Source organism: Pezoporus occidentalis, unplaced genomic scaffold (assembly GCF_034315485.1).
Source record: "Pezoporus occidentalis ecotype Australia unplaced genomic scaffold, CSIRO_AGI_Poc_V1 ctg194, whole genome shotgun sequence".
NCBI lineage: Eukaryota > Metazoa > Chordata > Aves > Psittaciformes > Psittacidae > Pezoporus > Pezoporus occidentalis.
The window spans coordinates 1,124,787-1,139,704 of NW_026913791.1; the positions used below are offsets into that span (position 1 = coordinate 1,124,787).

At 44.0% G+C, this 14,918-nt stretch overlaps 1 protein-coding gene across 14 annotated transcripts in view; it reads left to right on the forward strand.

Annotated features, from left to right (window-relative positions):
* The window catches only part of PTPRF (protein tyrosine phosphatase receptor type F), a 400,395-nt gene that overhangs the window by 222,774 nt on the left and 162,703 nt on the right, over window positions 1–14,918 (forward strand). The window lies entirely within an intron of this gene.

Consider the following 14,918-nt stretch of genomic DNA (forward strand, 5'->3'; position numbering starts at 1 on the left):
CGAGAGGTTGGGGCAGTTCTTGCCTCTCGGCATGTGCTTGGTTTAACAGTGAAAATAAATAAGAGGGACCTAGGAATGAGAGTTCCTATGTTTCTGAAAGGAAACCTATGGAAGTGTTTTATATCTTCTTTCCAGTCCATAAAAGCTGACATCCTCTGATTTTAACCTCTAAATGCCACAACATATTTTAAAAGCACGATGATCACCGGGTCACTGATTTCTTATGAAGATGGGACTATTCCAGACACCTTGCTGCTATCCTGGAAAATCAAAATATGGCTGCCCCACACTTGAAATGTTGTTGAGTTCTCTGTCCCTCCTCTCTCCCAGTGGTGATAAGTGTATAGATATTGAAGTGAAAACATCCGTGACTTCTTTCTCTAATAGGTGAGAGCTTGAACAGATGGCATGTTTTTACTAGGGGCCAAGTCAGGAGAGGCTTTTCACAGTCAATGTGAACTTGAGCAGGTCTCTCTTGGCATGATTTTATTTTCGCTTGGAGGCAGTTTCTCTTGTGATGAGTGAGGTTGTCATGAGCCTTCCCTCCTGTATGTATGTGTGCTGTCAGCCTGAAGGCTAACGTCAGAGCGTTTGTGTATTTTAGAAATACTCCAGGTTCCAGGATAGGTTGGGGAGCAACCTGTTAGAGAGCAGTGTAGGGGAGAGGGACCTGGGGGTCCAAGTGGATGACAGGACGACCATGAGCCAACACTGTGCCCTTGTGGCCAAGAAGGCCAATGTCATCCTGGGGTGTATTAGAAGGGGGGTGGTTAGTAGGTCGAGAGAGGTCCTCCTCCCCCTCTACTCTGCCCTGGCGAGACCGCATCTGGAATATTGTGTCCAGTTCTGGGCCCCTCAGTTCAAGAAGGACAGGGACCTGCTGGAAAGAGTCCAGCACAGGGCAACCAAGATGATTAAGGGAGTGGAGCATCTCCCTTATGAGGAAAGACTGAGGGAGCTGGGTCTCTATAGTTTGGAGAAGAGGAGACTGAGGGGTGACCTTATTAGTGTATATAAATATATAAAGGGAGAGTGTCAGGAGGATGGATGGCTCTACTCAGTGGCAAACAATGATGGGACAAGGGGTAATGGGTACAAACTGGAACACAAGAGGTTCCACTTAAACTTGAGAAGAAACCTCTTCTCAGTGAGGGTGACAGAACACTGGAACAGGCTGCCCAGGGAGGTTGTGGAGTCTCCTTCCCTGGACACATTCAAAACCCGCCTGGACACACTCCTGTGTAACATTATCTAGGTGTTCCTGCTCCGGCAGGGGGATTGGACTAGGTGATCTTTTGAGGTCCCTTCCAATCTCTAGCATACTGTGATACTGTGTGACACTTAATTAGGGCAGAAATAAAGTTGTCTGCCCATGTTCATTAACTTTGTTCATTTGCAAACTTGAGTTGCTCTGAACTAGGTATTCTGGAAAGGACCAAGTTGCCACCAGCTAGTCTACATTAACAATATATTAACACAGTTTTATCACTGATCAACCTGGCTTTTTAAGCAGAAGCATTATCAGCAGTTCCTTGAAGCAGGACTGATGAGCTCAGTGAGCTGTCAAGGATGGTTCTGTGGGCCAGAGTTTGGGAGGGAATGGATCTCATTGCTGAGTAAACATGAAGACTGCTGCATGTTTCACTCATATTTTCTGCTGCAGTGAAAGGGGGATTATGCCTGTGCTTTCAAATGTCTGGAAGTTGTTGACAGGGACAGCCAGAAATCTCAGATGCTATCTATATTCCTGAATCTCTGTTGTTTTATTCAGTTTTAGCTACAATAAATTAGGAGGAAGAGAGATAAAAATAGCATTTCTATTCCCTCTATTCCATTTGAGTGCCTTTTGGGCAGCTCACTGCCCTTCTTGGTCCGTTAAGCCATTAGCACTTTCAGTTCTCAGCTTTTGGAGGACAGGGGAAGGAAATGCTGCCCAGAAGCCAAAGTGCTGTGTGCCTGTTAGGGATGTAGCTAGGGGGAAGCTCGAGTACAGCTATATTCATACTTCCCATAACAAGAAGGAGAGTTGGGTTTGTTCCCCTCCATTTCAGTGGGAGGTAGGAAGAGGGACATTCAGCCTATACAATGGGGCAGGCAGGTCTGCCTTTCCCTGAAGAACAGGGATTCTGGGGGATCCAGCACCCCAGGCAGGGGTAACAGGGCCCTTGTCCCTGGAGCAGGATGTGGTAGGGCCACAAAGGATCCTCATTCAGGTGGTAGTGGTGTTACCACACATGAGAGCAGCAAACGGGACCATTCTCCCTGCCGGTTTGTTTATGCCCAAATTCTTCCTGGACCAGCATGCAGGTATATGGAGGTGGGCATGTTCTCATCATGGACTTGCATGTAGCTCCACTCAAGTGAGAAGAGGCCAAGGAGAAGACCAGGTCTGGCATGTTCCTGTGGAATACAGTCCCTCTGGCACCATGAATGCATGGCTGACTGCTGCTCAGCTCTGGGAGGACCCAGCAGAGGAAAGCTGTGGTCCTGTTCTGCCCCAAACTGCTTAGCTGTGCTGTACCCAGAGCCAGCCTGACTTCCCTGCTCAGGGTTCTCAGTTAATACCCCATGAGTGAAGGGGTGTTGGCTTCTTCATAAGTGTTTGAAGGTGCAGTAGCTTCATGAAATAGATGGGATAAACTCAGAGTAACAGGCGCTGTTTGAAGCATAATAGGAGCTGCAATTGCATTCGCTAGTCTTTGACAATCTCTCAGTAATTTTATGAAACTTTAACAAAAGCTGCTTTAGGAGCTTCTGCTTTGGGAATCCTTTGCCTGAAGGGCACCAGATTTGGACTCTAAATCTTAATCTTCGTTTCATGAGGCACCTGCTCGTTTTTTAGGCTGTTTAAAAGCACTCGGAGCTTACTTCTAAGCCAAGATCCTTCTAAGATTTTTAAGTCTGGCAGAAGCTATACACAGTTGTAGTATTTTTCCGTTGGGAAAGCTGGCACTGATCATTTCTGTTCTGAGAAAAGACTGGTTTTCATTTTACAAAGAGAGGGAATTAAACCCCAGGTTAGGAAGTGTTAAAATAAAGAATTCCCGTGCTTTTACTTGTAGAGACCGCGTACTTCCTTACACAGCCCCAGTGGCATGGAAACCCCATGGTGACCCTGTCATTGTGCAGCACAGAATGGAGATTAATCTGGAGAGCAGTAGGTAACAAAATGAGTAGTTTTAGCTTTTTTCATTGTGTTAGAGGTGAGGATATTAAGGGCTCTAAGTGAGAGAAACACACTTACTACTGGTTTGGGGAGTCTTTTATATGGAGAATGAGTTTAAAACCTCATTATACAGAAATCTACAACCTCTGGTATTTGTGTTTTCATTTTTGGTCAAAGACCAAGAGAAGAAACACCGTTTATCAGAAGGAACTGCAGGTGTTTAAGGCTGTGGTATTAACTCCAGGCATTAAGATGCAAAGGAAAGAAGAGGGGTTTTCCAGTACATTTTACTATTCTGCCTCCTTTTGCAGGCTCTTGTGTTCTTTAATCTCTTTGTTACTTGGGTTTCGTACCTATAAATGGGAGTGAAGATTTCTGCTAAATGTTCTGATTTCCCAGTGAGACAAGAAAAACAGACAAGTTAGGGCTGGTTACTCATGGCTAGCAGCAAGTTGGAGGCCGTAAGTTGCAAAGACAAATACCTGTTGTATTAGCTCTGCAATTAAATTGGTTTTATAGGGCTTTGGAAGACAGAGTGTAAAGAGAGATCACTGATACTGACATAGGACAAACACACACACCTTTGGAGCAGATGCTTCACGGACCTGTGGCAAAATTTCTGGTGCTGTTTTAAGGCAAGGTCAGTGGCTACATAGGGAAGAGCCTTGCTCTACCCAGGGAGCAGTTCCTGTGCAAACAGACAGCACTCGCTGGAGGTGGAGACTGTGCTTGGACACCTGGCAGGGTTAGGTGCCTTTTGGGCAAGAATCCAAACTGGCAGTCTCTGACGCGCATGCCAGAAAAAGCTCTGTAAAGGTGTTTAACATCTTGATAACTTTTTTTTTTTTAAAATCCTATCCTTTTGAGATTTAAATGTTAAAAGAGCGAAGGTTGTGTTATTCCTGGGATGATATCTCCTGGGATGACTTTCACGTCACATGAAGTGATGCTTTGAAGCTGGTCTCTTTATGACTTGTTGTCTCTTATAATCTTTCTGTTCTCCCTAAAGCATCTCATACCTGACTCCTTTCCCTTCTCCACTTCCTTTGTAACTACATGGTCCTGTACCCTGAATGACCCAAATATATATAGGGAGAAAGGATTTACAGAAATCAGAATAGCTTACAATGTCTTTCACAATCAGAAGCTGCAGGAGGGTATGAGAAACAAAGCTGAGACTCTTCCCAGCCATGTGTGTGCTTTTTTTCCTCTGTCCCTGGCCCAGGAAAGTAGCTTCCTATTTGATTATAGACATAGCAACACTTGTGTTGCTGAGCCTGATCTTCAGATAAAGCGGGCACTTGGCACAATGATCTCTCCTTGTTTTGGTCACTCAGTTGGCCTTTCTTTCAGGACCGGTTGTGCTCTGTGGGTGAGGTGGAGTTGCTGCTGCTTGCTCTGGATATTGTCCCTCTTATGGTCCCCTCAATCCTGTCCAAACCTGGCAGTATTACGAGCTGTGATGCACAGTCATATCACTCTTGTCTCACAGGTGCTTTTGCTGAGACCAGCAGCTGCTTTTCCTTAAAACAAAGCTGGGAGCAGTGAATGCCAGACCTATAGGAAATTGTTCCTCGACTGGAAACAAAAGCAGATGAGAAGCCTGCCACAATCAGACAAAAAAGTTATTGGAATTAAAGGCACCTGTTGTCCCCAGCTGTGCACCAGATGAAAGTACACAGTGCTATTTGCTGGGCAGACCTGTACCCACTTCTTTTTTCAGGGGATTTTTGGCTTCTGCAGTTTTCACCCTGCTGCCTTGAAGCACCAGTTTCTAAGTGTAGAGCCGCAGGGTGAGTAGGTAGTTATTCAGGGGAGAGGGAGAAAGTGGGAGTGTCCCATGTGAGAAACAGGAATCCCACCTTTTCCAGGCCTCCCTGCATTTTTGTGTCATTGGGTAGATGGGACCAGGTGTGTTTTCTGCTCTCCACATCCCTTCAGGGCTTTTATTCTGAGTCTGCTGCATTCTTTATGTCAGAGGCCTGTGGAAAACACATGACAACCATGGTAAAAAGGAACTGGAAGAAGGAACTGGGATTTATATTACCTTAAAATAATAATGCTCTCTTTTTTTTCCATGGAGTATTGTGTACAGTTCTGGTGTCCTCAACATAAAAAGGACATGGAACTGTTGGAACAAGTCCAGAGGGAGGGTCAGGATGATGATCAGGGGGCTGGAGCACCTCCCGTATGAAGACAGGCTGAGAAAGTTGGGGCTGTTCAGCCTGGAGATGAGAAGGCTGCGTGGAGACCTCATAGCAGCCTTCCAGTATCTGAAGGGGGCCTATAGGGATGCTGGGGAGGGACTCTTCATTAGGGACTGTAGTGATAGGACAAGGGGTAACGGGTTAAAACTTAAACAGGGGAAGTTTAAATTGGGTATAAGGAAGTTCTTCACTGTGAGAGTGGTGAGGCACTGGAATGGGTCGCCCAGGGAAGTTGTGAATGCTCCATCCCTGGCGGTGTTCAAGGCCGGGTTGGACAGAGCCTTGGGTGATATGGTTTAGTGTGAGGTGTCCCTGCCCATGGCATGGGGGTTGGAACTTGATGATCTTAAGGTCCTTTCCAACTCTATCTATTCCATGATTCTATGTTGCCCTGCTTATCTATGATTTTGGTTCACTCTCTCCTGAACAAAATTAATTGTGCATATGACTCTGCACATCTCATACTGAACAAACCTATGGCAGTAATGCCTGCTTGGGTGTTTGCATGGGTGCCCATCACCTTTCCTGTCTGCTTCTAACATGTGAACAAAAGATTGAAATGCAAAATGTGTGTGCTGTGGCCAGATTCCCACCAGCACGTAGGGAAAGCACTGCACATGGGGCTGCATGTGTGCACACTTGCCCTGCAGGTAGGAGACCCAAGTTTATGATCATCGGTTTGAGTTTTGTCTTTGAAAGATGTCATTGGTGGAGTATGATGCTGCTGAACAAAAATGAATTCTTATCAATGGCAGTGCTTATAAAAATTACACACTTACAGAGAAATACTTCTGTGGTCTTAATTTTATATAGCCCCCTCTGCAATTATACAAATTGTTATTGAAGACTTATTAAAAGCATTATGGTCACAGTAGTCATGGTTCACATAAAACCAATAGTGTTTAACCTCTCCTTTAGTCCCAGAGAGGCTGGACAATTAAAGCCTGATGCAAACTCAGCTGAGAGAGTCAAGATGAGGTTTTACAGTAGAAGGTTAACCAGGCTGTTGTGCCTCTGTGTGGTGAGGATTCACTGCTCTAAGAGGGCAGGCAGCAGATAGCAGCTGAGTTCATCTGGATCCCATAAGAGGACTTTTGCTGCCATAGACATCCTTTCCTAGGAGGAAGGTGTCGGGTCTGCTGTCCTTATTGCTGGCTTATCATCATAGGACCGAAGCCCAGGGAAATGGGTTAGAAGAGACCTTTGGAGGTCACCTAGCCCACCCCCTACTCAAACCAGGGCCAACTTAAGTTACTCTGTGACAAGAGCTGCTGCAAACTGAGTAGTGCATGCATCTTCTGAGAGCACAGAGGGCTGCCAGGAAGGGGTGATGCCAGTTCTCCTCTGGATGCTTAATGAATCTTCTGCTTTTTTGTAATTAAGTGCTCTTGTCTGCTCTGTCCATGCAGATTCTAAAGAGATCTTGAGAGGTGACTGCATTAAGGAGACACATACTAAAGAATGTAAGCCTGAGAGTTTAAGAAGGAATTTTTGTTTTCCCAGATTTTTTTTAGGAAAAGAATGCACCAAGTTAGGATTTAGTCATTCTTCATGCCCATGTAATGTAAGGCAGCTTCTTGCATTTCCAGGGCTGCAGGTTAAAGGTGCTAGGTGCTTGTGCATGTGCTGACTACCTCTGGAGCATTTCAGTTTTCCTTCTCAAGGAAGGCATGTCTTCAAACTACAATGACAGACCTACTGGCAAAGCCGGAAGGCCTGAGATGGCCAGCCTGACACTGTTCAGGGAAAACAAACTGCAGGGTGTCTGTGTAAGGGTGGGAGAAAAAGGATAACCCCTACTTATCCTCTGGTTTAAATCACTTTTTGAACTCAGTAGGTAAAAAATGTACAGAAACTGTGGCCCTTGTCATGCTAAATTAGGACTATTTCCCTAACATTCAGTGTGGGTATATCTCAGATGCAGTATCTGAAGCCTGAGCTTTAGCTACTGAACGCTGGTCCTTGGTATGTTTTTCTCATGCCCCCACTCTAAGGAAGTTGCAGGTAGACATCTCTCTTCAGAGAGATCAAGCCAGTCATCCCCGAGTTTAGTCAGAAAAGATGGTACTGGTGCCTGCACTGTCTTCCCCAGCTATTAAGAGCAGCTTGCACTTTGAGAAAGGATTTCAGGTGCCAGGCAAGAGGTGGTGGTTCTCTTTTGAGTTATCTTCTGTTCAAATATAAACAGATAATACCTCATTTCTTAAACTTTCCTGCTAATTGGTGATGCTGTAAAAACCACCTTGGGAAGATGAGTCGGGACTGATGACCTTGATGCATACAGGGTTATAGATAAAGCATTCCCATTTGAATCTTTTGCTTTTAAATATGTTGCCCCTCAAGAATCTGCCTGATCTTCAAATCTTCAGCTTTGGGGTGACAGGCAGAATGCATTTTTCTTAAACTTCAGGTTTATTTAGGGATAGGTAGTTGTGGTTTTTTGTTTTTGTTTTTTTTTTTTCCAGAATTAACAAAGCAGAGCATAGGAAAGATGATGCTCTCCACCTACGTCCCTTGTCTGTGCACACCTCTTCCTTACAGGCAGTCTGTGGTGTCGTGGTTTAAACCCAGTCAGGTAAACTTCCCCCCCTTTCTTGCCCTCCCCCTGCTCTCGGAGGGATGACGAAAAGAATGCAAAATAACACAAATCAGCTACCACCAATAATAACAATGATAAAGGAAATAACAAGGGAAGAGAATACAACACCTTGCTTTGATACCTCCTCCAAGAATATGCATCCTGGGGACGTGCTGTGGTATGACCTCTTTGGTCAAGGTGTCCTGTCTCTGCTTCCTCCCGGCTTCCCCTCCTCCCTGGCAGAGCATGAGGCTCACAAAGTCCTTGGCCAAACCAAAACATCGCTTGTTATCAGCTCTGTTCCCGAGCTGAAAGTCAAAACATTGCACTGCACAAGCTACCAAGAGGGGAAAAAATGACTGCTACTGCTGAACCCAGGACATGTGGGTAACAGGAAACGTGACTGCAAAATTCAGTAAACGTGCATTGCTTTGGGAATATGCATGGATATGATGCAAAGGAAGGAAAGGAGAATTCAAAGACAAATATTCAGTACGATGGTAAATCAGAGGCTGCCTACTGCAATTAGGAGCAGCGCTTCTAGAGTTTTTTCATGGGGTGTTAATTTCTTCATAATCTGAAGTAATTGAGTGACATGGTGAGGGTTTTTTTTTTCCTTCCCTAGGGAGAACACAAGGGACTGACTAGTTTGGTCCCACCCATACTTTATTCTTCTACAATCTATTTATAGCCTCTGCAGAGGGCAAGGAAGGAGGGAGGCCTTGGAGAAACACTGAGGCTTAGCCTTGTTTTACATTTGAAACCCTGGCTTTAACTCATTCCTTGCTCAGCTGCACCACGGGTAGCTGAGATTCAGTCTTTCAGCTTTGGCAGATAGAGTGCTTCTCTTACTGTTCTATAAATAAAATATGTGTGTTGTTAACTCTGCATTATTACAGAGTAGCTGCCCTTCAATATTTATGAAACTGTCATCTGTGTTTGTGTGCTGGCCCTGTCTCCGTGCTGTGACAGCGTGTGCGTGTCGCACCAGCACGAAGCTCCCATCCTCTCCAGAGGTGCTCTGGGGGCTCCACGGTGACAGTGGGTGAAAGGGAGAGCAAGCGCCAGCTGATGCTTTCACATTCACTGTGCTGAAGAGATAAATGGAATTGCCAGAGGGTTACTAATACCCTTTAAAAGAAGAAATATTCTTTCTCCCAAAAGGATGTGGAAAAAATTAGAGCAATTACATTTGTATCATGAACCTCTGTACCACAGGGAACAGGGAAGGGGAGTGGGGAAGGCAGTGGAAGGAACAGGATATGGTCTTGCCTTTTTGTGCTCCAGACTAAATAGCTGGGCTTAAAACTGGGACAAGAGAAAATGTTGATCAGTATTTTTCTTAATCATTTTTTCTCACAGATGTAGGGATGGGCAGGGGCTGTTTTCCAGTATCCCTATGGTGTATAGTATGATAAAGCTGCATATTCTGACACAATATGGTGCTGCTTCTGTGCAGCTTTGTCTGTGTACACAAAGAGAACAGGCTCTCTCTAGCACCCTGTGTTGGTGGAGCAGCACTTCTCAAAGTGAGAATGAAAGTAAAGGTGGCGCTTTTTCTTATTATTGTTAGTGCCAATTGATTTTCTCTTTATGAAACTGAATTCTCTCTGCTGCAGCCTCTGCCATGGCATAACTGGAGATGCCCTGCTTGCAAATGTCTGTAGAGTCAGTCTATTTTCCATCTGTAAGTAATGTTTTAGTGTTTAATGCAATTTATCTTCGCTCAAATTGCAGAAGATGTCAACACTAAAACATTTGCTACAGACATCATAAACCCGAGACATTGGCAGGCACCACTGAACAGAGCAGAAACAGTGGCAGTGAATACATATTTTTAAACCATCTGATATGCAAGTGCTATTGGATCAAAAATTAACACGGTGTAAAAAACTCATCGCTGTTTGTCAGATGACCTTTGGGCAATCAACAAGAGAAGCCAGTACTGCATGTAAATGCATGTGAAATAATACATCCTGTCTAGGTTCATGCTTCTGGGCCTTGTTCTCTCTTCCCAGATTTCACAAACTAATAGGCTTACTTAGCAACATTTAGAAGAAGCTCAGATAAACCTGTGTCTTGAGGGCTTTTGCTCTCTGAACACACACTTTCTTTCCTGTGTGGCCTGCAGGGAAGCAGAGCTGCAAGAGCCATGGGTGGGAAAGATCCCTGTTCTTTTTTCTCCCCTTGTCTGTCTTGATGTTTTGCTTTCTGTCCAGTTTTCCCTTTGTTAGGAGCGGCTTGCATGGGTAGTACATACACATGCACGTGTGCACACAAACACCAGCGCTGCTCTTTGTTTTATCTTTGTGGTCTATGTCTGTAGGGGGAAAGAGGACTCATGGGGCTCTTCACATTTTGCTAGAGAAGCCCCTTGAAAACAAGTAGCCAAGTTATTGCCAGTCTTTGGCTGAGGTTACCATATACTTCAGCAGGGACATTTCTGCAGGCAGCTGTTCCTGAAATAAATGTTGCAAAGTCTCGAGAATTTTCCCCTTTCCTTCCCAGTGGATTTCCAGCTCATTGCTGACCATGCATCAGGTGAGTGTGCAGTTACTGCTTCCTATATGCATCAGCCAGCATGAGAAATGGTAACATTTCTCAGCTAGCCCCTAAAGCATGATTGAAACCAGGGACCAACCAAGCTAGAAGTCTGAAAGGCTAAGTGTGTGCAGTCTCCCTCGGTTACAGGTGGCTCAGAGTGACCCCAGAGAAACAGCTCATGGCATTAAAAGCCAGCTACTACAAAAGCCCCATGCCAGGCCGGGTCACCCCCACACAGAGCAGCCGTGATTCTGCCTTTCATGGATTCTGCCTTTCAAGGCTTTAAAATACATTGGTAAAAAACAATGAAAGGAAAAACCTCTTTCTGCAGTGGTAACAGATTGTCCTACAACATCTCCCTGTCTCAAAATGCATATAAAATATTATATCCACAGCAAGCTTTTGGGACAAACATCCCATTAATGCACAGATATATGAAGAAATCTTCAGCACACCCACATTTTCTTTCCTTCAGTTTCACCTTTTTTTTTTTTTCCTTTGGAGAATGAGGTAATTTCCAGATTAATGCTGTCTCTTTGTGAACAGACTTAACTGGGTTGCTCTAGATCTCTTTGTCTTGGAGGATGAATAATACACAGGTGCTAGCAATATGAGTCATTTGCTCCCTTAAAAGCAGCTGATACTATGTTTTCATTAGGCAAAAAATTAAGTGGCTCAGGTATGGATTAAGCTCCTGAGTTTTACAGTCTGTGCCCGCTAGGTTTGTGCGTGTGGGAAGAGCCATATCTCCTGGAAGGTGAAGTTGCTCTCAGTGAATTTACCGTCATCATTTCAAAAGCTTTTCTATAGATAGATATTCCTTGCTGAAAAGGAGCATTACTCAGTTGCAGACTGTGTCCTCTAGGAGAAGGGATGGGATGCCCAGGAGTCCTTGAGATTATGAATGGGATACATTTAAATGAAGTTCAGGGCTCTGGACAGTGAGATGAACAATTAGAGCAAGGAAAGGTCTTTCCTTCTGCACACATGCACTAGCAATTTCTGGTTTTGTATAAGTCTTTTGACAGAAATGCATGTAAAATACATGATCTGCCTCCTGGGACCATTGAATAAAATGAGGAGGTGACATAGGGTGTGCTGAGGCATTCTTAGAAATTGTTTTCCTTATTCCCATAAGAAAAATATTGATATATCACAGAGATCTCTGGTTCAGGCTTTAAATAAGCTAGAGCCAAAGTACAAACCTATTTTTAGGTGACTTTAAAATATCCTGACATGTTTACCAAGCTGGCTTGAAACCAGCTAAAACATTTGTAAACAGTTAATGCAATATATTGCTGAGACAGAGAATTTCTGCTTTTTTACAGTGTAGGTTACTAAGTGCTTTTCTTCACCACACAAGCACTAAAAAGGAAGGAAGAAACAAATGTAAGCAACTTTGACACCTGACACAGTGTCAGTCTCCAAGCATCCTCTCAGATGCATCCTACCTAGCACCACAATACCTTCTCCAAAGTCACATTCTGTCTTCAGGCATATGTTGAAAAAAAAAAACAACAACCCGAAACAAAACTGCACTGCACAGCCTTCAATCTAGCTTTCTAGTGCTATATTGCTTAATAATTTAAGGACAATGATAGACTAAAAATTGCAGTCTTAGCAGCTTCACATCACCTACATTAGGCAGAGGGTGAATATCGTATTTATTATGTACTCAACATGTCTGATTTTATCAAGACAAAGTCTTCTATGCGTTAGGCACTGTATCACTTAGAAGAGCTCAGCTATATGTTACATATTACTAACAAAGCCATCTATAATCAGTTTAAGGGGCTGGTGTTCCTTGTCTCTGTTTCCCCAGTGCCTCTCCTGGGGCATCACTGGAAGAAACATCAGCTCTTCTGGGACAGCACAGAGAGAGAGAGAGGAGCCAACTCAAGTATGGCAAACAGTGTCATCATGCTGTCATGGCTTTCCCTTTCTTCACCAAGGTGCCTGTCCTCAGTGGATCCTCTGCTTAGCACCTATGGCGCCAGGAGCAGTGCAGCTGTACTACCACCAGCCCTACTACTCTGCTGGTTAGGTGGTGTGATTTGCAGACAGAGGTGGTGTTCTGTGGTGTAATGTTTTTTTGTCTTTCCAGTTATGAGGTTGATTTTTGGAAAAGTGTAAGATCAGTGCAGGGTTAAGAGGTCATGGAATCACTTTTTAGCAAGGTAATTTCTGAGTTCAGAAGCCTTTGAATTCAAGTGACAATATATCTTATTGTTATTTTCTTACACCGGTAAGGTTTTGTCAGAGTACTAAACCACAAAAATACATTCATCTCTCTTGAGAATTCAGGTGCTTTATGTGGCCTGCTATTGACTGTTGCAGAGAAAGGGTGTGATTTCAGGACTTCGAAGATTTGTAGAGAGAACTGATTTACTCTGGAGATTACAGTATTTCCATAAACATGGCAGGGAATATTCTGGTAATGGTGATGACACATACAAGAAAAAAATACAAAATCTGCATTCTTCTTCTCATGCTTGCTTCTTCTTGCAGGCTTTGGGATTTTAGCTAGATTTTGGGTTTTGGCTGACAGTCACCCTGCGATCTCCAGCTCAGCTGGAGTTATGCATGTGAATTCCTCTTGATTTTCTCAAAGAATTCCCAGTCTCCTGGATTTTGGCATTACTGTTAGATGTTTGCCACCTCTCTCTCTGAGCTCTGGATTATGCTGCTGGCTGGCTGAGTTGCAAGAGTCTGCTCCCCTTTTATACTAGGGATGATTAGCTGGTAATACAGGTGCACTGTGCAGCCTCCAGGTGCCTTCTTTGAAAAACCCTCTATTTTTCACCAAGAATTGAATTGCTGCCTCTATGAAGTTTTACATCTCCAGTGTTCTGTGTTGCGGTGGGGGGCAGCAGCCTTTATTTCCACCAGGATGGTGTGAGAGTTGGCTGTCACAGCGCAGTTACAATACTGTACAATGCAGCTGCCAACCCCAGTAAATCAGTGCTGGTACTCGCTGGGTTGCTGTCTTATTCAGTGTATAACTCTTCTCACTGACGCAAAACTCATTTCCAAAATGCGGTATTGGTCAGCTGAATTTGCAGGACCCAGAGATCAGCTAAATGTCACCGTGTCATGATAGCTCACATTCCCCTGCAGTGTGGCAGCGGTGACAGGGTTATTAATAGGTGTAGGTACCTGTTCTCTATGCTTTATGGGAGCACAGTGGGCATAAATGGCAGTGAAGGGACTTGTTTGTGGGTTGAGTGACTTCACGGGATAACAAATGTTAGCGGCTGCCACGCTGTCAAGGACACAATTAATTCTGGTTGCGCAGTACAGTTAATTTGGTATGCATCTCAAATGTTTTCAATGAGCTTTGCATGCAGATCCAGTGGACCGTAAGAAAAGTTTCTTTTTAAACCTCAAATCTGCCTCATCTATTTTAAAGTGATTCTAAAGGGACCTGACAGTGTCCCTTTATGTGAAAGAGAGCTGCTGGTTGAAGTCAGAGGCACTCTGCTGCTCCCTGCTCTCTCTTTCTCCCTGGGGACTCTTGGGCTGATTGCCTTTTTGTAAGACTCCAAACTCTGCGGTATCAGCCTCCTAATCAGCTCCTGAAGCCCTTTAGGCTCAGGACCGTCCCCCACAAGTGGCAATCTGTAGCAGGATTCCTGCCTTCAGGGAGCTCAGTTAAAGGGTTGTGCTGGCCCTTATTACTGGCAATGAAAGCGTGGTTTAACCATTCTTTCTAATCTTTCTCAGGTATTTCTAGGGCATCAATTTTAAAATTGAAGGACCTAAACCAAGAATTCAGCTTTTTGTAAGGTCCTCTCTGTGGTGGAAAAGTGTACTGAGTTTTTTATATTTATTTAATTCATAATAAGGAAACGGTAACACGCAGAGTAACAGATTTTTAATGACCATCCTTCCTAACCACCCTCTGTGTCTTCTGTTTTCTGCAGAGGTTGGTGAAAGTCAAGTTTGTTGTTAAAACTGCAAACTTGGTAGTAATGGGAACAAAGAAAGAATGAACTCCTTGTTTAGGAACTCGCTTAAGAGAGGAGAGGGGGGAAAAAACTCCTCTTAAAAAAACAGGGAAGGGGCAGTAACTTCAATGCAGCTATTAAGCCATGTTATTGGGACTCTGGGTTTGTTCTTAATGGAGGGAAATTAGCAATGCAAATATTTCTAGTCACCAATTATCCATGATATAAATAGGTTGGAAATTTGCACTGTTAATACCAGCCGTGTTGAAACCTTTTCTCAGCAGTTGATCAGCAGAGAGATTTGGGGTTGGTTTGTTTTTTTTTTTTTCTGATTTGTATTCCTGTGGCTTGTTAAAGCCTTGAAGAGGGGGAGGAGAACAAGAGTAGGAGAAAAACAGGTTTAATGGGCTGTAAGGAGTAAAACTCTTTTCTGTTACTTCTACTGTAAACAGAACAATCAGCTGAAGCCTGACTTT